We start from the raw sequence: 22287 nt of genomic DNA, 5'->3' as shown, positions 1-22287 counted from the left end.
GTATCTATATTTAAGCATAATCTAAAACAGCATATGGACTCCTCCTGGCTCTGGTCTTGTTCACACCCTGACTCTCCATCCCTCTCTCTCTGTCTCTCTGTCATATCTCTAAACTATCACTAACATCAAACTTTCTAGGTCTCCAAACCTATCCTGTAATTGTAAATAAATCCTATCTATATTTGTAACTCTATACTGCTTTTCATCACTCCTTTGTAAATGAAATTTGTATATTGCTGTATATGTAAATGCAACCTGTTTATTACTATATAACATTCCTACAGAATTCAAATTGTATTAACCTCTGCCCTAATTGTATTACCAATTGGATTATTCTAAAATCTCATTCTATTGTTGAGAAATTGATTCTTTTTTCTCTCTGTCAATTCTTTGTAATTTTTGTAACTCTAAATGGAGCTTTCCTCCCTAGTCCTCCACTGAAAATGGGCCTGAGTACCCAGATGGACAATCTTAGTAAGTAAAAGGCAATAACTAAATAAATCAATAAACAATGAGACTCTTCTCCAGCTGTGCAAGGAGTGGCATGCAGAATCAAAATTGTAACTCTCAGAGTTATATTAGTTCCAGTAAGGAATGTTGGTACTGACAGATGTTGCCCTACATATAAATGTACTTTATTCTTTTTTTTAATTGCTACCGGTCACTATACAAACAGGTGCTATACTTACCCCAGCAATCTCTTAGGTGCAGTAGACTGGCCCTCTGTATCTCCCTGTTGCTTTCAGTCTGTTCTAGGGCTAGAGATATAAAAAGGCCTTAATGTCGAATTTCATGATGGCATGCATTGGTAGGATGTTAACTATAACATGATGTACTTACAGTACTAAAGTGGTGATTGTGTGTTAATGTCAGCCTCCTTTCAACAAAGGAGTCCTGAAATTCAGCAACACAAGTCACTATAGTGGTGACAGCACTGTTTCCCTATGCATAAGATGCAAGTAGCAGTGGTGAAAATGTGGAAAACATATTACAGGTATCAGTCTTACAGTGTGATCAGCTATGGGCCTTCTGCAGAAGCCTCCACTTATAACATTTTATTTTACAATTTTTATTAATTTAACTATTTTGAAAGATATTACTGGGGAGATACTGGCTAGGTGGTACAAAACCTTCTTTAACTGTTTAAGAAACCACAGAAACAATGCCCAGCACTGTGCAGAGTTTAAGCAAATTATATCACATACTCAGGCCCAGATGACATAGCCAGTCTACTAGTGGATAAATGTAGCTCTAACTTCACCTTTTTACATATTCCCATATCACATTCCATTATCTTAATCCTACCTAAATCTCCAAAGGGCAGGTGTTCAAAGCACTATCTGAGGCTAAGAACACTGCTTCTATGCGGCCAGATAAAATACCAGGATGCATATTGGTCAGCCTGAAACAGGACATGTCAAACTCCCCTTACAGGGGCTATTCAATATCTATCATCAAATGGGCTTTGTGCCAGATGAATGGAGGAAAACACCAGTCATCTCTCTTCACAAAAGTGGGGCTTCAATGAAACCAGATAATTATAGACTAATAAGTCTGACCAGCTTCATTTGCAAGGCTAGGGGAAGGAACATTATAGCATTAATAAATAAAGACATAGACAACCTGCAAACTCTTGACCAAGCCAGTCTGTTTTTTTGTCAAGTGCAAATCCTGCCTATTTAACCTGGTTTACTTCTTCAGGAATGTTACTGAAGCAATGGATGAGGGAAAATTGGTGTGCTGTGCATATTTAGGCTTGGCAAAGCTGTTTAACATCACACTACACTCATGTATAGTTAATAAACTCAGCTGGCTATATGTGAATTCCTATCTAACTTATTGTATAGTAAAGTGGCTCACTAGAAAAACCCAGTAAATTAGTTTGGACAGCTCTTCCTCCTCTAAAAGACCAGCCTCTAATTGCATATCCCGGAGGTCTGTTCTGGGGTCTCTAGTCTTTAGCATTTCCTTCTTGGAGTTCAAAGCTAATGTTAAGGGTGTATGGCAGACCATGTTTTTAGATGACTGCAAACTTGGACCCCATCATAAATTCTTCAGAAAACACCAAGACCCTTCAAGACAGCCTTTCTAAACAACTAGCCGGTGTCAAAATCATAGCTTAAAACTAAAAATCAAAAAATGTATAAGATATCCTTTGGCAAGCATGTATTCTCCTGTAGCTATTACATCAATAACACAACTCTGAACATTGATTCAATAGATATGGAACTTGTAATCTGTGCAGACAATGAGCTGCCCTTTGATCACCATGTAGCCACTGTTCTTTGCACTGCTTATTAGAATGGGTATGATATCAAGGTCAAGGGATGTAACTATTCTACTGTATTTGGGATCATAAATGCCCTTTCAGTATTTATCTCTCCAAACACTTGACTCAGCATAAACTACCACAATGCTTTCCCACTAAGATAATCAAAAGTTGTAATCATAAAAGCTACGCTGACACTCTCAAAGCCCTGTCCCTCTCCTTGGTATCCTATAGGGTACTGAGCGGTGATCTCTAACTCTGACACCCACAACCAACCCTATGCTTTCTGGCCTACTTCTTATCATGTCAATGTGCAATGCAATCAAGTTTAATATGAAGGGCCTTATTGTACATTAACTTTAAATAGTCATATATGTGCTTGCCTGTACTGGAAAGTGGCTGTGACATTCCCCCAAAATGAGTATTCCTTCCACTCTGTGGACCACTTACCAAGTAGGGCACTGTCCATTCCCTTGTCATTTGATTATACTGTATATGGCAGTTACTTTAGCCTCCTTGCTTCTTGGTGTCTGTATTCAGTACATGGCAGAAAACCAGTTCTACTCTTTGCATATTTGCTAATTGCTCAACACTGCCTATAAAACTGATTGTTTTCAGTAATAACTGGACTAGGGGTGGAAAGCATGCTATGCTCCCATACCCTACCCCCAGTCTCTACCCTCCCCAACTTACTCTACTCGTATACTTTCCACATACACATTTCACCCATGACACCTACTCTTTAAACATCTTTAAAAAGCTTTACTGATATTATAGAAACATTCCTGTTCCTATTCACCTATTTCCCATCTATGTTTCAGTATAATTTCTAACAGCTTTTCTCCCTTGCATACTGCTTTGCACTATATCCACGACTACTCAGACCCTTATCCCGCAATACCACTAAGTCAATTATTCCACATTTCAACTTCTTCTTTTTCCAAATAAATCCTGCCTGCTTCTTATCGTAACTACATCTTCATCCTGTGTCTTTTCAAACCCCTCTATTTCTTGCATATCAGATACGTTTCTCTTACAATTTCTTATACTAGTATTTCCTTGCACATTTAACATCCTTCCAATATTCATTACCCTCAAATTTCCAATAAAATTCTTATATTGTGTTCTCCAAAAAAAATATTTCTGAACCTCATCTACCAATCACACCTATATGTATCATCTGTATCATCAGACACATACCCTATTATTTAAGTACACCTATCCAAAGCAACAGCCATTTACTCACAAACTGGGTATTAAACATAAAATTAAGCAATAATGCCCCAATGTGCATCATCATACCTCTGTAACAATAAAGTTTACTGACATCCATCCAAATCCAAGCCGGACTCAGCACCAACAAGCACCAGCCAGCATTTCCCCAACAGCTTCTTTATCTCTTGCATTTCAACCTCAGCCACACCCTGGTCTTCATATATACCAATGTTATGAAGTATTTATAACAAACTCACTGAAGTTCAAGCATGGATAGTACTGCATATGACTACTCTAGACATCTTAGTAGCCACAGAGACTTGGCTCTAACAGGAAACAAAAAATTAAGACATTTCCCCACCAGGCTATAACATTATACCAAGCCAACAAGAAATTCAGTGATATTGCTATTTTCTAAAAAAAAAAACACTAGTTATCTTACTTTTTTGCCACACCCTGCCAACTTTCGCTAATTAAAAATCCTACTAACCATGCAAAAACTAAAAACTCACAAGACAATTGAAATTATTGGTATATACATACCCCAGGTAACATTGCTAAAACCCTGTAAGTTATTGTCTGCTAGACCTCTTCAAAAATGCCTTATAAAAACAAAATATTGGATGATGTCAGTATAGATCAATAAACCATACAGTCTGAAAATCCAAACAATGATATACATCTTTACAAGTTCACCCAACTTACAACCACAACGAATACATGTAACAAAACCACAGAAGACAATCAGCCTTTGACTGGATCTTACTATTCTCTATGAATAAAGTATCACTCATGAGCTCTGTCAGATAGCGTAAGTGATCATTTACCAATCTGCGCCATAAGGTCCATAAAGAAACTAAACAATACAAAAAGAGCAGCGCCAAAGATATTTGAAGAGAAATACAGACAATGGAATCCAGATAAGGAAAACTTTACAGTATACAAAATAAGAAGACAAAGACGAAAAGTAGAAAAGGAATATTAGTAATGGAGAAATTAAAGAAATAGAAACTGAGGTTATGGAGTACTTGTGAAATGAAGGATTCAGTGTAGAAAATCTAATTCAGAAAGCACCACAACAGGATAGGGCAACAGATATCCAAATTAAGGGGAAACCAGTGGAATGGGAAGCAATTGGTCAGGTGCCATATGAAGATATTTTGGAGCCTTCCACAGGAAACCAGTATAAACATTTACTTGAAGCTGGACAGGAAGGAAAGAAACAGGAAACTCTGATGCAGTCAATGTTGAGGATTGATAGGCCAGTGAGTTTCCATATGACAGAGCAAAGGATGGCACAGGATGAAATTAAAGACAATGTGCCACAGGAAGATGCTATACAACTTTCTATAGTATGCCCACAGAAAATAGAATGTAAAAAATGTGCCCTCAGTTTAGAAGAAAACAAGCTAAGAGAAGAGTTGCTTGATTTAATAGAGATAGATAGACATATTAAGATGAATGAAAGAAATAGACTGCAGAGGGTCAATAAAACCCAAAATGTCAGAAGTTTGATAAAACAAATGCACACAGTACTTTGAACTGTCCATAGAGATGCATGTGATATAACAGAAGTAAACAGGATATATTACTGTGCAGCTAAATTAATAACTGATAAAGTTTTACCACAAGAACACAGGGTAGTGAGGGAAATGAATGGGAGAAATTGAATACTGTCATGAAAGTATCAACTAGAGAAAACTATAAAGCAATTAAGACAAGAAGTGTCACTGTAAGAGGAGTATAGGAGAGAGAACAGATCAACAAAAATATTAAGAAAGACGGACATAATAAAAGCAATGTGCGGTATTAGAATAAACTAGGATCTATCGTGCACTACCACAAATAACAAGCTAAAAGTCTCAGCACAGGCAGAAAAACCTAGAAGATAGGCAGATAAATAAAAAGGAAAAATACAAAATAAGCAATTTACTGATGATCCAGAAAAGTTTTACAGAGAATTGGGAAACAAGGTAAAAGGAACTGAAAGACCACCAAAAAATGAAGAAATAGATACATTTTGGAGAAGTATTTATGAAAATCCCATGGAACATAACAAAGATGCTAAATGGATAGAAGAAGTAAAAGAAAGAATAAGAAGTTTAAAGGTACAGGATATGAAATGGGATGAAGTAACATCTAGAGAGATTGAAACAAAGTTAAGAGAAGCTTCCAATTGTAAAACCCCAGGCACAGATTCAGTACCTAACTTCTGGTTAAAAATATTAGTATATTTGCACAAAGATTTAGCAATGAGTAAGAACTATTTATATACACACCCTGAACAGACACAAACCTGGCTAACAACAGGAAAAACAATGTACCTACTTAAGAGTGAACCTGCAAGCTACCCTAAAAACTATAGACCAATAACGTGCCTTCGGATAATGTATAAACTATACACTAGAAGTGATGCCGACAGAGTTTATGGTCATTTAGAAGAAAACTGAATTATGGCAGTAGAACAAAAGGACAACAAAAGAAAGTCATATGGAACAAAGGGTCATTTGTTGTTAAATAAAGTCATAGTGGAGAACTGCAAAAAGGGGAAGAATCTAAGTATGGCATGGATTGACTTCGAAAAAGCATTTGATAGTATCTGACATTCATGGATAAAAGAGTGCTTAAAAATGTATAAAATACACCCTACACTGATCGACTACATTATAGTGACCATGAAACAGTGGCAGATCATTTTGCAATAAAGCCATGATAAAGGACATTATTATCCCAAGGATAAAAATTCAAAGGGGGATATTCCAGGGTGACTCGCTTTCAGCTCTGCTATTCTGCCTTCCCCTTAATCCATTAAGCTGTCTACTTAACAGCCTGGGCCATGGCTTTAATTTGGCTCCTGGAAAACAACAAAGCATAAAGACTTCTCATCTTCTCTTTGTTAATGATTTAAAACTGCATAGCTCATCAGATGAGGAACTGAAACTAAACTTTTTCAGATGATATAAGAATGTCATTTGGTCTTGATAAATGTGCAAAAGCAACCTTTAAAGCAGGAAAACTGCACACCAGGAAAACATCAGTTTGGGACAAGAATGTGATATAAAAGAACTTGAACAAGAGGGAGTGTACAAATATTTGGGAATTGATGAAGGATCAACAATAAAACATGAACAAATGCTAATAAAACTTAGTAAGGAAAACTTTAGAAGACTTAAATTAATCCTGAAAACAGCGTTGACATCTAGGAACAAAATCCAAGCTATGAACCAATTTGCTCTTCCTTTACTAACTTACAGTTTTGAAGTGATTGACTGGCTCCAAAACATGCTGTATAGATTAGCTAGGAAAACTAGTAGTATGCTTCATGCTCATCAAATAACTTAGAAAAATCAGTGAATACCAAGATTATATATTCCTCATTTCGAAGGAGGGGTGGGCCTCCTTGAAATTGATTACATGTATAGATCTGCAGTCATGGGATCTCACACATATCAGCTGACCTCACAAGACCCAAACACAGTGAAAGTTCTGAAACATGAAGAGAATAAATCTAAGATGACTTATCTGCTTAATCTAGCAGAAGCATATCGGTGTTAAGCAGGAATGGAAATCAAACCAAAAGTAGATAAAAATCAGGCAGCAACTGAATGTGCTAAAAAAACAAAAAAAAGAATATAAGGTGAAGGACCAGATGAGAAGGCAAGAAGTGGAGAAAATGCATATAGCTGCAACTATAGAAAACTTCTGGAAGAACCTCATGTTGATCAGGAACAAATGCAGGAATGGTTAATGAGAGGCAAATTCAAACCAAGAGATGAAAGTTTAATATTGGCAGCCGAAGATAGTTGACTACATACATGCTGGTTTACAAATTCCATTGAACATGTGGGAGAAACAGACAATTTTAAGTTTTGTAAAACTGAATTGGAAACAGTCACACATTTTGTTGCTGGTTGTGATATACTAATGGCAGAAGTACTGTATACTGAAAGGCATAATAATGTGGTAAGACTGTTGCACTGGAGATTATGCAAACATTATGGTACTGAAGTGGCTGAAAAATACTGGAGAAATGAGCCACAAAGCATCATAGAAAATGATGAAGTTTACATCACATAGGATCACCCATTACCAACAGTTCAAAAGATAGATGCTAGAAAACTGGATATAGCGGTCCATGGAAAGAAGACAAAAGTAGCATTGATCATTGAAATCACCATACCCAGTGACTACAATGCCTTGTGTACAGAGAAACACAAAGTCATAAAATATCAGGATTTGCAGGTAGAAACAAGAGAAATGTGGAAGAATGATACACAGACAGTTCCAATAGTAGTAGGAGCAATGGTTCTTATAAAAAAAAAAATCTACAGTCGTACTTAGATATATTACCAATACATGTAACCCCATATGAATTGCAGGAGGAGTCATTACTGGGCACATTGCTGGTGCTTCGAAGAGCACTTCTGGCTGACATCAAAGAGTGAAACAATACTAATTTCAGGAACTTTATTTGTACTTTGACTTGGCAATGGGGTCCATTCCCATCATGGTATTAGAATCCGGAAAGATCTGAAGAAATTAAAAAAAATAAGGTACCAAAGCAACAGTCCCAAAACACATCCATTCACCCTGGTAGAAAAAAAAATTGCTACTTTTCATGAAGACACTTTTATTAATATACTACATCTCCATACCTGGGACTCACTAAAGATTCTGCCCATGTATGATGGTGTCTCTGAGATCAACAAAATCTTCCTTGGTATGCTAAACATACAAACTGTCCTCAGAATAAAATTAGTTGAAGTCAACCCTGCCCCATGTCTATCCATCACAACTAAACAGTATGTGACGACCTCTCTCTACCCCAGGCCAGTAGTCAAGGAGCCTCAATTCTCACTACTAAGACCGGTGAGAGATGGTCACTAAAAACAGGAATTAATTTACACAGTACTTTAAGATGCAGCTCTCTGCATCAAGTACAATTTCCCCTAAGAGCACACACAGGGACATGCTCCAGACATAGGACTGGACTCTCTGTAGCTCTATATCTCAAACAAGACTCACTTTGGAGTGCTGTGTCCCAGTTCCAAGTAGCTGACATACCCATACCTGGGTATTTGATTTTTGTATACATACACACGCATACACACACTCCTGGGAAAGGCTGGTACAGATTACTAGCTGTACCCCTTCTGCCCAGACTATAAGGTAACTCTGCTGCCACCAATCAACCACTCTCAGGCTCTTACAAGGGTTTCCAAGTATACTAACTAAAATCAATACTAATATAAATGGTAGAGTGGCCACAACATCACTAAAATAAGCACAAGTACTCTAAATATGTTAAAAGCATTCTCTAAAAGACCAGTCACAATAAAATGTATAAAATATTTAATAATAAATAATAACATAGAAAAGATGAGAATACTAAATATTTAAGTACAATAAACACCAGAGTTTCAATCACAGGAGAAATAAAAACAACACAGTTGGAAAGATTCGAACAGATGCAGAAAAACAATACTTAACTAATCTCACTGTATTTCCATTCCCTAGCTAACTTGATTAATACAGCAAAGCAAGATTAGATGCTGAGATGCTTACTTCCACAAGGCAAGGTGATGAGCTTTAAAACTTAACTAATTCAACTGACTGTGATAACTGACATAGATCTTTTGTATTGGGTTCCAAAGAAAACAGAACAAACTTCTATGGCAGTTCCATCTTCTCAGTGCTGGTTATAGAATGATATCACATTTGATCACCTGACTCGGGTACAATACACATTCAAAGCTTTACTAAGATCTGTTGCAGTATTTGAAAAAAAAGTTATGTACTCACCATAACGATCCATCTGAGTAGTTCTACTTCATTTGTCTTCAACCCGTTCGAATACAGATCCATATCTGATCCGAGACGCAACTTCACAAGCATCTGCTCTGAGCTCCAAGCTCCTTCCCCTAGCCATAATACATCACCACCACCTTCCTTCCCTCAGATTGAGTTTGCTGTACCCTAAACCAAACAACCTGACCCAATATACCTTACCTCACACAACTTGTGCCACCACCCGAAACATGGACCAAAGCCTCTAAAGCATGCTCTGCTACACGCCAAGAGGGTAAGGCCAGGGGGAAGGAGGGAGGGACAGTTGAAGACAAATGAAGTAGAACTACTCAGATGGAACATTATGGTGAGTACATAACTTCTTTATCTGAAGTAGTTTACTTCATTTGATCTTCAACATGTGTGACAGAGTCCCCATCTACTTATACACCTGGGTGGCCCTCAGGAAAGGATATTCTGGAGCACCGTGGAGCCGAAGGATGCTCTCCCTCTAGATATCAAATCCAATGTATAGTGAGAAATAAAGGTATGAGATGAGGACCAAGTAGCCGCAGAACAAATGTCATCTAAGGATACCCTAGACCAAAAGGCCATGGAAGTAGCCATGGACCTTGTGGAATGAGCCCTAACCTGACCCAGAGGAGACAAGCCTTTGTCCTTGTAAATCTGAAGGATGCAGAGAGAAATCCATCTAGCAATGGTCACCTTGGAAATGGGATTACCCAAAAAAAGGTTTAGAGAAGGACACAAACAAATGGTCAGATTTGCAAAAGGGTTTTGTCCTGTGAAAACAGAAATGTAGTTGTCTAAGAACATCTAACAAATGCAACTTGTATTCAGCTTTATTTTTGAAATATGTAAAGAAAACAGGTAAATTGATAGTCTGATTGATATGGATCTCAGATGCCACTTTTGGAAGAAAGGAGGGATTGGTATGAAGAGAAACCCTGTCCTTATGGAAAATCATATATGGAACCATGACAGACAATGCCTGAAGTTCTGAGACCCTCCTAGCTGAGGTGATGGTCACTAGAAAGGCTGGTTCAAAAAGGGGGGGGCAACCAGGGCTTGCAATACCATAGTAAGGTCCCATGGGGGTAGGATCTTTGACCGGAGGATGTAAGAGATCCTTTGATAAAAACTTTACACAATCTGGAAGAAGCTAAAGAAGCCATGCTCTCACCAATGTTGAAATTAGAAGTGGCAGCTAGTTGAACTTTCACTGCAGATGAGCTAGCCCCTTGTTGAAAAATGTTTGCAAAAAAATCAAGGATAGCCAGAATTGGAGCAGTGAAAGGGTCTAAATCCTTTTGAGAATCTCAAATGGAAAATTGCTTCCATTTGCTATGGTAAATGTTCCTGGTGGAGGACTTATAGGCTGCCACCAGAATAGTCTTGACCAAAGAAGACAAACTGGGAGTCCTAGCAATTAAGAGAACTGAAGCAGCCAAGCCGTGAGCTTCAGACTATCCAGGTTTGGATGAGGGACCCTCGAGGGGTAAGAGATGAGATTCAGAAGGGGATTCAAGATCCAAGGAGGAGCTAGAAGATGAGACCAGAGGAAGGGAAACCATACATGGCAAGGCCAAAACGGGGCAATGAGTATCACTTTGCTCCCCAGTCGATGTGCCTTCTGGAGGAACTTTAGAATAAGAGGTAAAGGAGGGTAAGCATAAAGAAGTCCGGGAGACCAAGCATGAACTAAAGCGTTTCTGGGGGATTCTCCTGGTGGGGTCTCAGAGTGAAGAACTTGCTGCACTTCACATTGAAAGGAGATGCAAAGAGATCACAGCAAGGCCGACCCCACATTAGAAAGACCTGCTCTGCTACTGAAGGATTCAGAGACCACTCGTAAGGCATCAGAATAGTCCGGTTAGTTTGTCCACCAGTGTGTTGGACTATCGCAGAATGTGCATTGCTACCAGAAAACGACTGGTGGAGAGCACCCATTCCCAAACTGTTATGGCCTTGTGACAGAGGGGGTAGGATCTGGTCCCTCCCTGCTTGTTGATGTAACAGACCACCAACATGTTTCTGACTGAATTGCAATAGTTCTTAGAAGAAGAAAGGTATGAAGGGCCTGCAATGCCAAAAGGACCACCCTCATCTCTAGAAGATTGATATCCAAACTGGTCTCAATTGGAGACAACATGCCTTGAAATGTCCTTCCCAAGCAATGCCCCCCCACCCTAGCTGAGAGGTGTCCATGGTCACTGTGGCTTGGGCTGGAGCTGCTACCACAGCCATTACCTTGATGAACACCCTGGGGACTGTGGTGAGACCAAAGGGTAGGCCTCAAAACTGGTAATGATTGGGCCCTAGCCAGAAGTGGAGGAACATCCTGGAGATTCTGTGCATCTTTATGTGATAGTAAGCCTCCTGGAGGTCTATCGAGCACATCCAGTCACTCTCTTGCAGGTAAGGCAGGATGGACTGTAACATGACCATCTGGAACTTCTCTTTGTTAACTGACAGGTTCAGGGTTGACAGGACCAGAATGGGCCTTAAATCCCCCATCTTTTTTGGCACCAAAAAGAACCTGGAATAGATGCCTGATCGAAACTGATCTTGGGGCACGGGTTTGATGGCTCGCTTCTTTGGCAGCTTGATTACTTCTAGTGTTGCTGCCTCACTTTGCATGGGTGATACGTCTGGGAGGTGTTTGGGTGGAGTGGGAGGAATCACAAACGGGACTGAATAACCTCTGGATATTATGTGAAGCACCCAATGGTCTGATGACATGGACTCCCATGCTGTCAGGTGCAATGACAGGTGAACCCCAACTGCATCCAGAGCAGAGCAGTTAGGCAACCCCTCAAGGCTGCTGCATGGGCCTGTCCGAGAAAGGTTCTCGAGACCCAAAATTCCTTGGACCCCCTCTGCCTCTGGGCAGGTGTCTGTCTGGTCCCTCTCTGCCTTTAGGGGAAGAAGAGTCCTGAGTGTCCCAGGAATACTGAGACTTCAGGAACCACATCTTCTTTTCCCCTCGCTAATTCTGAGAAAAGAATCTTTGAGGGTTTGAGAAGCAGATCCCAAAAGTAGACAGTGTCCACAAAAGATGCCTTCAAGGGTTTCGTGAACTGACATAAACTGAGCCAGGCATGACACCTCATGGCAACATCGGACCCAGCTGCCCTAACCACTCCCTCGGTAGCATGCTAAAGGAGCATGCACATATTACAGACTGCTTTCAAGGTGGCCATCCTTGCAGAGAACGTACACCTGTCCTCCTGTGAGAAGGACTGTAGGAGCGACTCAGCTAGTTCCTTAACCAGGTCATGCTGTAGTCATGTAACATGGGCCAGGTAGTTCAGCTCTCTTATAGAAAAGGTTGCTGATGCATACACCTGCTTCCCTAGGCGATCCATCGTCCTAGACTCTCGGTTGGGGGGATTGACCGAGGAACTCTCCTGAGCTAGTTCCTTCTTGGTGGCTGCTGCTACCACCATAGCATCTCCTGGGGACCCTTTATTCCAGGCAGGCCTGTCCACAGGTGGGCTTAAAATTTTATCCGGGCGCTTTGGAATTGGCTCCATGGTGTCCGATTCCTTCCAAGCCCTCAAGTTTATCAAGTCCACTAAGGGATCCATGGAGGGGGAACCAGGAAGTAGACGGGCCCCACCACTGGCACAATAGTTCCATGATGTCTCCTAAGGAGACATCCTTGGGAGGTAATCTGGGGGAACCTTCCCCTTCCTCCAAGTCGGTGTCCTTAGTAAGGGACTCCAGAGAGGAGTCCAAGTGCCTGTTCTTGCACATATGCTTGTGAGGAACCTCTCTGGTGGGGGTCTCTGGAGTGGGCTCAAAAACCACCTGATGTTCCTCAAGGGGAACCATCTGGGGTTCCCCTAGCATGGGCTATTCCTGCAGTAAAATGATGGGAGTCACACCCAAAGCAGAGTTGGGGCAGAATCTGAATAGATAGTCAGGGGTCTCAATCCACTGGAGAAAACCCTTTCCACCACGTCGAATGCTGAGGGTGAGCAAACTTCCTGGGATGCCAGTAAGGGAGCTGCTCTCCCAGGATCTAATGAGGGGATCGGAGCTGGGCCTTAAGTGGATGGAGCACTGAGGAGATGGCCGTGTCCTGACAAGTTCGGCACCAATGGGAAAAATTCCACCCCCTCGAATCTGATGGCCAGGCTATGGCTCCAAGAGCCACTCGGATCCGAGCTAGTCAGGTCCGAAGTGCTCCAGGTAACTGCTGGTGTTGAGGTAACAGGTACCATCGTTACCGGCCCCCTGACTCCGAAGCCTCTTGGGTCCAGATACTCTGAAACCAGAGGTCAGATCGGAGAAGGAGAAATAGGTGTAAAGAAGCAAAGCGAGCTTCCCCCTCCAGAAGAAGAGGGGGCTGGCAAGACTCCCATCTGTATTTGTGTATGAATAAATCTCCACATCATTTTATTCATGTCAACTTCAGATAAACTGCGGGTGAACCATGATGATGCTATGGACTCTGACCTGGCAGGTCGGTGTGTGGAAGCCCTAGAAGATGACATTGGCTCCTCTGGCTCTGGCAAAAACCTGGGCAATTGGAGCTGAGGGAGTCAGGTTGATGAATAACCTAAATTTTTGGCGGAGACCCGGCCTGAGCCAAACGATCCGGGAACCTCTTCCTCCTATCTGCCTTATGCTCTCTCTCTCTCTCTTTCTCTTTGCCCTTAAGATGCTCTCCTACCAGAGGCCTAGAGGCAGGAGGGTGAGTCCCAGCCTGGGAGGGAGAGGTGGAGAGGGAGGGCGCTGAAGAAGTGGTCACAGCCATGACCAAAGAGGTAGGGGATGCAGCCATCTCTGTAGCAGGAAGGAGACCCTTCATTACTAGTTTTGCCCTACAATATTTTAGGGCTTGCGGAACAAAGCCCATGCAAATACTACAGCCAAAAGAAAGATGGGCTACACATAAGCAAATGACACAGAGTGTGGCCATCGGCAGGTGAACATTTATGGCCACATTCTATGTACTTTCCAAATACTTGTTTTGGCTGATCAGCCATCCCCAAAAAAAAAAGAGATACACAAGGCCTTACACCAACCCACCACATGCTCAAGATACACACACACCCAGAGAGCTGAGGGGGAAGGGAAACTCTAACTACCTAACAAGAAACTTTTCTAATGTGACGCATCAGCGAGGGGGAGGAAAAGAGAGAAAAACCTACACTACTAAACCCACACACATACAAAACTATTAAATTTAAACTAGAAGCTTCAAATCACTACTCACAACACTGGAGCTCAGAGACCACGATGCAAGTGCTAGCTATGGCAAACGAGATCTGAGGGAAGGAAGGTGGTTGTGGTGTATTATGGGTAGGGGGAGGAGCTTGGTGCTCAGAGCAGATGCTTGTGAAGTTGCCGGCTTGGATCCGATATGGATCCATACCCCCACAGGTTGAAGATCAAATTAAGTAAACTACTTCAGATCTATAGAACAGTTTCAAACACTTCTACTCTTCCCTTCAAAATTCTTTGTTTAAACATATACATTTAATCAGGTATAATAACATTCCTGATGCATTTTTTAACACAAGCTTCTGTACAAGTCAGTGTGTGTATTCAAGCAACCCAAAAGTATCTACAAAACTCCAGCTAGCCATGCTGACACATGCCACACATGCACAATCCCACTGTCCTGGGCACAGATAGCAATACCCCACAACATCACACCCCCCTTTGAAGACTCAAGCTAGTTTTTCAAGTACCATGGAATAACATTGCTTGAGAGAATGGGCATGGCTGAGAACACATTAACCTATACCCGATCTTGAGAGTCCATCTACACTGGCATTGCTGACCCCACTATGGTGCTGTATTGTTTTGTCATATGCCTGAAACCCTAGCCACCACCTTAATAACTTGGTATTCTGTTGTCTGACTCTATGTAGCCATGTTAAGGGATTGTAGTCTGTATCCACAGTGAATGTCCTTCCATATAGATAAGGCTGAATTTTCTGCAGTGCCCATACTATGACCAGACATTCTTTTTCTACAGCTGTATAACATTCCTCCCTATGTTGGTGTCTATGGCTGAGATATACAACCAGGTGATCTTCTCCCTCTGAGGAAGCTTGGATGAGTACAGCCCCTAGCCCATGGTTTGAATCATCTACCTACACAAAAAAATTATTTGCTGTAATCTGGACTGGCTAGCACAGAGGGTCCTCCCAAAGCCCCTTTAAGCGTTTGGAATACCTGCTCACAGGCTGGGGTCCACACTACCTTATGTGGCTTGTCGTTTCTTGTCAGGTCTGTGAGGGGAGAAGTTATACTATAAATGGGAACAAACTTTCTATAGTACCCTGCTGTCCCCAAGAATGCCCTCACCTGTTTTTTGGTAAGAGGGGCAGGCCATGCCTGAATATCTTCCACTTTGACAGGTTCTGGCCTAATATTACCACTCCTCACTCTGTCCCAGGTAAGAGACCTTTGCCATACACACCTGAAATATACTCGGCTTAATGGTCAACCTTCCCCTTTTCAGTCTATCCAGGACCTCACTGACATGCTGACAGAGATCCTGTCAGGAACGGTTGTAGATGGCAATATCTTTACCAGGTTACTTGTCCTACCATAATTTCAGACCCCAAACAGAGGGCTACAAAGCCAAAGGGGGTAGAGTTTCAGTATTAATCAGACATACACACCTCCAGACTAGTCTGCATGGGAGACACTCCAGGTGCAGTTGACTACTGACAAAACACCTATTCAAATCATAGCTAGCTACAGACCACCAAACATGACTCAGGAGGCCCACTCTACCTATCTGGACTTACTTGAATCCATCAAGATTCAACCCTCTACCCTGATCCTGGGTGATTTTAACTGCCCAACCATAGGGTGGAAGACCTATTCTAGCTAAAACATGAATACCCAGAGATTCCTCAACTTTTAGTTTTTATTCTTGTCAAAGGAAAAAACTTCAAAGACCAATTCACGTAAGGTTCAAGTATGGCACCCTTTATTACTTGCTGCAAGGAGACAAAACATGCAGATACAGGATTTGTCTAAATTACTAGTGAGCAGTATGCTACTTTTATACAGTTCTATGAAATGTTACTTTTCTATGGTTGACTTAGTTAGACACAGCTTTCTGTATTACTCTACAGAAAATGTTACTTAGATTTCCTGCTGACATGTTCAGATTTAAAACTCACTATGTGTTACATAGAAAATGTTACTTAGATTTCCTGCTGACATGACTGGATTATAAAAAAATACTTGAGAAAAACAACCTGGCCTTGGGGCTTATTTTTAGCCCACTACATACTTTCTATTCTTCAGTTGTGTAATTCTAATATATATGTGTTACATTTTACCTAGAGTCAAGGTACATTTCTAGCTTAGTTACAAGTAATGCTGACTACGGTTTATAATTTCAAGCAGCCTTTGTTTTCATTATCAATAGCTTCAGCAGCTATGTACTTTCTCATGGCATAAGCAGAAAAATCAATAACTCTTGGTTAAGTCTCATGACACTAGTAGAAATGAAACATCTATTATTATTATTTTTATGACATAACAGGATTGGAATGTCTCTAGTAGCTTGTGCAGATTCATGCAGTGTGAACAGAATAAATGTATTAACCCTTTTGCACCTCGAATGCACTAAGCATGCATATTACTAATACATATTTTTCTAACAATTCTCAAGGGGCAGAATAGCAATTGGAAAAGGAGTTCTCCTTGCCCAGTGTGAATCTGGTTCACTAATAAAAGACTCAGCCTCAAACAAAGAAATCCACAGATTTATATGTTACAGTGAATAACACTGCAGACTCAGCACCATGTCACCAAAATGGACATCACTGTCAAACTAGAAAAAGCCTGATGACACCAAATTGCACAAACCTGACATTTTACTCAGTGTACTTGTCCTCTGATATCTTGAAATTTAATATTTCCAATTCTTTGCAATTGCTTTAACAAGTGATCATCCTATTATGTCACAGGTCTCATTCTCCTTTATTACCCTGCTCCTATTGCCAAGAGCTAGACTTCACTTACCTTAACTGTATACTCCAGCAAACCTTAAGAACACCACTCCATGCACTACATTTAAATCCAATTCTAAAATAATTTCTACTCAAAGAAGTAGATTGTAGCTACTTCAGAACAGCACAGAGATAGAAATTGTACCCCATACAAAACTACTGGATATGACAAATGATGACAACCTCAAATCTGAACTCCACATTCAAAATAATATATAAAAAACTTTCCAGAAACTTGGCATGCTTTACAGACATGAAAAACACTTTCTTACTAACTCTGCTTAAACCACCCTAGCAACCACTTACCACCTCCTTTCACTCTTGTATGGTATCTCTACCCTTAATAATGTGCAGATATCTGTTAAAACTAAACTTGAAATATGCTAAAACAAAGTTGCAAAATTTGCACCCAATAAACAATACTATACACGTGACTGCAAGGCCTTTAAAACTTTGAAATGACTTAAACTCCCGCATTACCTAGACTTCATACAACAAGCTACTCCCCACAACATCATTTATAAACCCCATGCCTGTCCTTGCACTAAGTTCTAGTCTTCCTTCCTATCACCCAAACAGGCCCGATCATTCTAATGATGAACAACTTCTCCAACCACCTATAAACTTCAAAAAACATTTGGAAATAGCCTTCACTGCTACTCTATTGCAAAAAATGCAATTCTGTTCCACAAGATGTTAAAACTGTCATTTACCATCTTTCCTTCAAGCATCTTCTGAAAAAACACCCATAAAACTTATGGCTCTGCTCATGCTATACCCCCGGTTGAACATCAATCTCATCTACTTTTTTATTTTTCTACTTTTCTCCACCCCTATCTGTACAATTCTCTACCCATCACCACTTTGTCATCTTTACCTGACTATCCTACCCTCGCTGCCCCTTAACATAACATTTTCCTATTACCTCCTCCACATTTATATTAATCTACCCTAATCTCTCCCCATTTATAGTGACAATTAAATTAAAAACAATACTTTTACTTATTACTACTGTGAATTGCCAAAAAGACTCTCTCCAGAATTGTATATATGGCTTTTTCTTATTGTTCTCTTTGTGACATATTTTGGTATAGCTCTATGCCTTGCAATATTATCAATTATTTGTGAAATGTATAATTGTCAACTGTTTTTTATGCAATGTCTTTGAAAAAAATATGTTCTCTCTTTAACAGAGCTTTTCTCCCTGTGCCTCCACTGAAAATGGGCTCTTCTGACCCAATTTTCCCAGTAAACAAATGTCAATAAATATAATAAATAAATTAATAGACCACAGTTTCCCAGTATCAAGGCTTCCGATCAGTTAATCACTCCCAGCAAACCTTAAGAACACTAATTCATGCATTACATTTAAATCCAATTCTAAAATAATTTCTACTCAAGGAGCAGATTGTAGCTGCTTCAAAACAACACAACTACTTGAACATTCTCCCTTTCCTCCTTGATTGTTGATTGACTGCATTCTCTTAGTCTTCTTTCACTGTAGATTTGCATTCTTTTTTCACTGTAGATTTGCCATGCTCACCAAATCTTACCTGTTACATACCCAATTATACCCCCTCCATTTCTCTTTACCTCCCTTATCCCTCTCTAGATGTATTTTCTTCTTCCCTCCTCTTTCTCTTTCCCATCTTTCTCTCTCATCCTCTTCTGCCTGGCTTGTTCCTTTCCCTTCATCTTTTTGTTCCTATTGACTTGTACATGTTGTAAATTACATTGTTATATTTAGAAATACATAAAGCAATAAAAATCTTAAGATTAAATGACATGAGTATAATACATATTTTGTTGATACTACAATGCTAACTTTGTCACTGTTTTAAAGTATTTACTGCTCTCTGATTGTTCTATATGCCCTTTAAGTTTCTGATTTACATGTATTCTCTATGCATTGGCTGTCAACAGTTTTTGTTCCTATTGCCAACAGTCTAGTGAGATCAGTACTGTATCCAGATTAACAACTATAAATAACTAAAAAAGAAAATCTTGAAAAAAATGATACCTGCTCCTTAATCTGTGCAGTTTGAGAGATACTGGTGGCATTCAGAATTGATTAGCTATTTGTGAAGCAATTATACACACTTTTCACATCAACAACTCATGCTATACTATTTTAAGTTCTCCTGTATACAGTTTCAAGACTAGATCAGCTGGTTGGAAAAATTAAGTTGTTTATGCCATTCAGTTTCAGTTAATTCATAATGCTGCACTGCCTATGTTAATCTCAAAATTCATATGCAGACATAGCCAGCCTTAGGCATACGCCAACTATGTGTCCGCCTAGGGTGTCAATCTAGCCGGGACACTTTTCCAGTATTTATTTGTTTATTTTTTGTAGTAAAGAAATGGCTTCTTTAAAATGTGTTGAATGAATATATGAAACATTGGAGAGTAAGACAAACTTTGGGAAAAATGAAGAAAAAAGTAATCTGGATGATGTAGGTAGACCAGGATGTAGGCAGTGAGTAGTGTGGGTGGGTGGTGCTGTGGATCCCTTTTGCCTCGGGCACCAGTTGACCAAAGCCAAGCCCTGTATGCAGGCTTTTGATTTTCATTTCTATAAGGACTATGTTAACCTTTTACAAAATAAGGCTGCAACATATACAAGGAAAGCAATTGCTTTAGGCACTGGACTTCCTCTTCAGAAATTATGGTGTGCAAGTAATCAGCTTTATCTTTCTAAAGTGCTTGTCTAGAAATATTGTTTTTTTTTTCAAATGTGTAAGATCTTGCTGTTGGTTCATATCTGCCATATGAATAATATGTTTTTTTTATCTTACAGTTACATTGAGAAAATTTGCTTTAAATCAATACTCTTGTGAACTCTACCCTTTAGAGTTTGTACCTGTGCTCTATTATTTTATCTTGCCAGCCATATAAATTTAAAATCTTAAGCACATATTTACTGCTTCTACTGCAAAATCAGTCATATGGTGTTTCCAAATGTTAGATCATGTTCTCATAACAATTTGCTCTGTATAACTTCACGTGTTATTCCTCATTTAGTCCTGTTTTTCCACCTTTGTTACAATGTAATGCAACAGCAACAGTCTTGGCCTATTTTTCTGAACCCAATTATATATTTGTTTACAGATACAGAAAGTTTTATAGCACAAAACTCAAATCTGCATTTTATTAGCATTTTTGGTAGTTCTGTTATTACAATTAGTCTGTCTTAGCTGTTTTAGCATTCCAAAGACCATCAAGTAAATGTTTCATCTCCAGAACTACAGAGAAGCATTTTCTCTTTTCATTAAATGAACTCACAGTACTTTGATTTAACAGTTTTAGCCATTCTTTTCTGCTGACTGTTTTGATGCAAGTGCTGATATATATTTATTTTGATCCTGTTAGTCCCTGATAAGTATTGTATAATTTTAAAAGAGACCCATGGCAGAGACAATACTTGTAAAGGAAAGTTTGTCCAGGATGGTGGAGACATTTCCATACTTTCCTGCAAAGAACACCAGAGGAAGGATCTTTCTATAGAAAAGGTAATAAGCATGATGGAGAATACTGATACAGAATATATGGAATTGGTAAAGCTGGATAAATGAATCGTGTCAGTATATGGAGGTTTACCATTGGAGCAGCTTAAAGTGTTTACTGAAGTGTTTATATCAAATGCAACTAAAGGTGATATGATATGGTTTGCTATGCTCAGTGATTTGATAGACAAATCTATCTGTATTTTTACAACTAGATGGGCTTGTTTGAAATTCTTTTAGTAAACACTTTATACATTTAGCTTTAAAACTTGTGGTTGATTATTATATTTATTAATTTTTTATTCATTAACTGACTTGAGGATATTTACTGCTGCACTGTGAATAGCTGCAAGTCTGTTTTTCTCTGTTTTTCCAGGTATGGCCGAAAGGAGTGCGGCAACATCAAGAAAATGCGATTGCAAGTGTTATCCCTTCCCCTTTTTGACCCATGTTAGCACTCATTTTAGGCTGTAGAGTGGTCAGAAATGTTGAATTCTGTGTTTTTACAACATTCTGACCATTTGGCGTTACACGATTCGCTTAGAAATGTTGGTTAATTGTATGGTCGAGCAATGTGCGCTCGACCATATAAATGTAAACCATATGTGTATGTATATATATATATATATATATATATATATATATATATATATATCTAGGTTTACAGTCAAAATGTTGAATGTAGGTTTGACAGACACGGGAATGTCAAATGGCAGATGGCCGATTCCCATGTTGCTCTACAAAAATGTGATTTGAAGTGTAGGAGTGACACTTACCTAAGCTCCTATATGGACATCATATTTGATATTCAGTCAAAATGTCAAATCTGCTGAATTCATTCATCAGATTCAACATTTTCATCTAATTAATATACAAGGATTCAACCTTGCCGCTAAATTTTCCAAACAGTATATATATATATATATATATATATATATATATATATATATATATATATAGACACCACACCTATGAATGACCAGTGCTCGGTGTACTGAGTGCCTGGATATAAAAATCCATCCACAAACCAAAAATCCAGCACTGTTATCATTACTTAAACCCATATGAGTAAAATAAAATAAAATAAAATTGAGAACACACAGTAGAGTTCCAAATGTTCTTTAATGGCCGACCAATCTACCACCTCCAACACAAACCTAGATTTCGATAAGGTAGTAGGGAATGGATTAACTATAGCACATAAACATAAAATTTTAACACAAAAAGAAAGAATGTGGATAGTGTATTTGGGCACACTATTCAAACCAGGATTAAATGACCATTGGTAATGAATGCTTAGTTCAGTATTATGGATCTTGAAAAATAGAGGTTAAACAAGTATAGTGGGTGAGCTGTGACAAAATATGTTATACATGTTGTTGTGTGCAAAATATGTTATACACTGCTATGGTGTGTTTAATATACTCAAGGATATTTGTTTTATTGGGTATGCTGTCACTTTTAGAAGCGCTATTAGAGAAATGTATAAAATGGG

Source organism: Protopterus annectens, chromosome 1.part0, assembly GCF_019279795.1.
Source record: "Protopterus annectens isolate FY-2018-M chromosome 1.part0, PAN1.0, whole genome shotgun sequence".
Taxonomy (NCBI): domain Eukaryota; kingdom Metazoa; phylum Chordata; order Ceratodontiformes; family Protopteridae; genus Protopterus; species Protopterus annectens.
The sequence above is the reverse complement of the archived record's forward strand: the minus strand, read 5'-3'. Positions refer to the sequence as shown.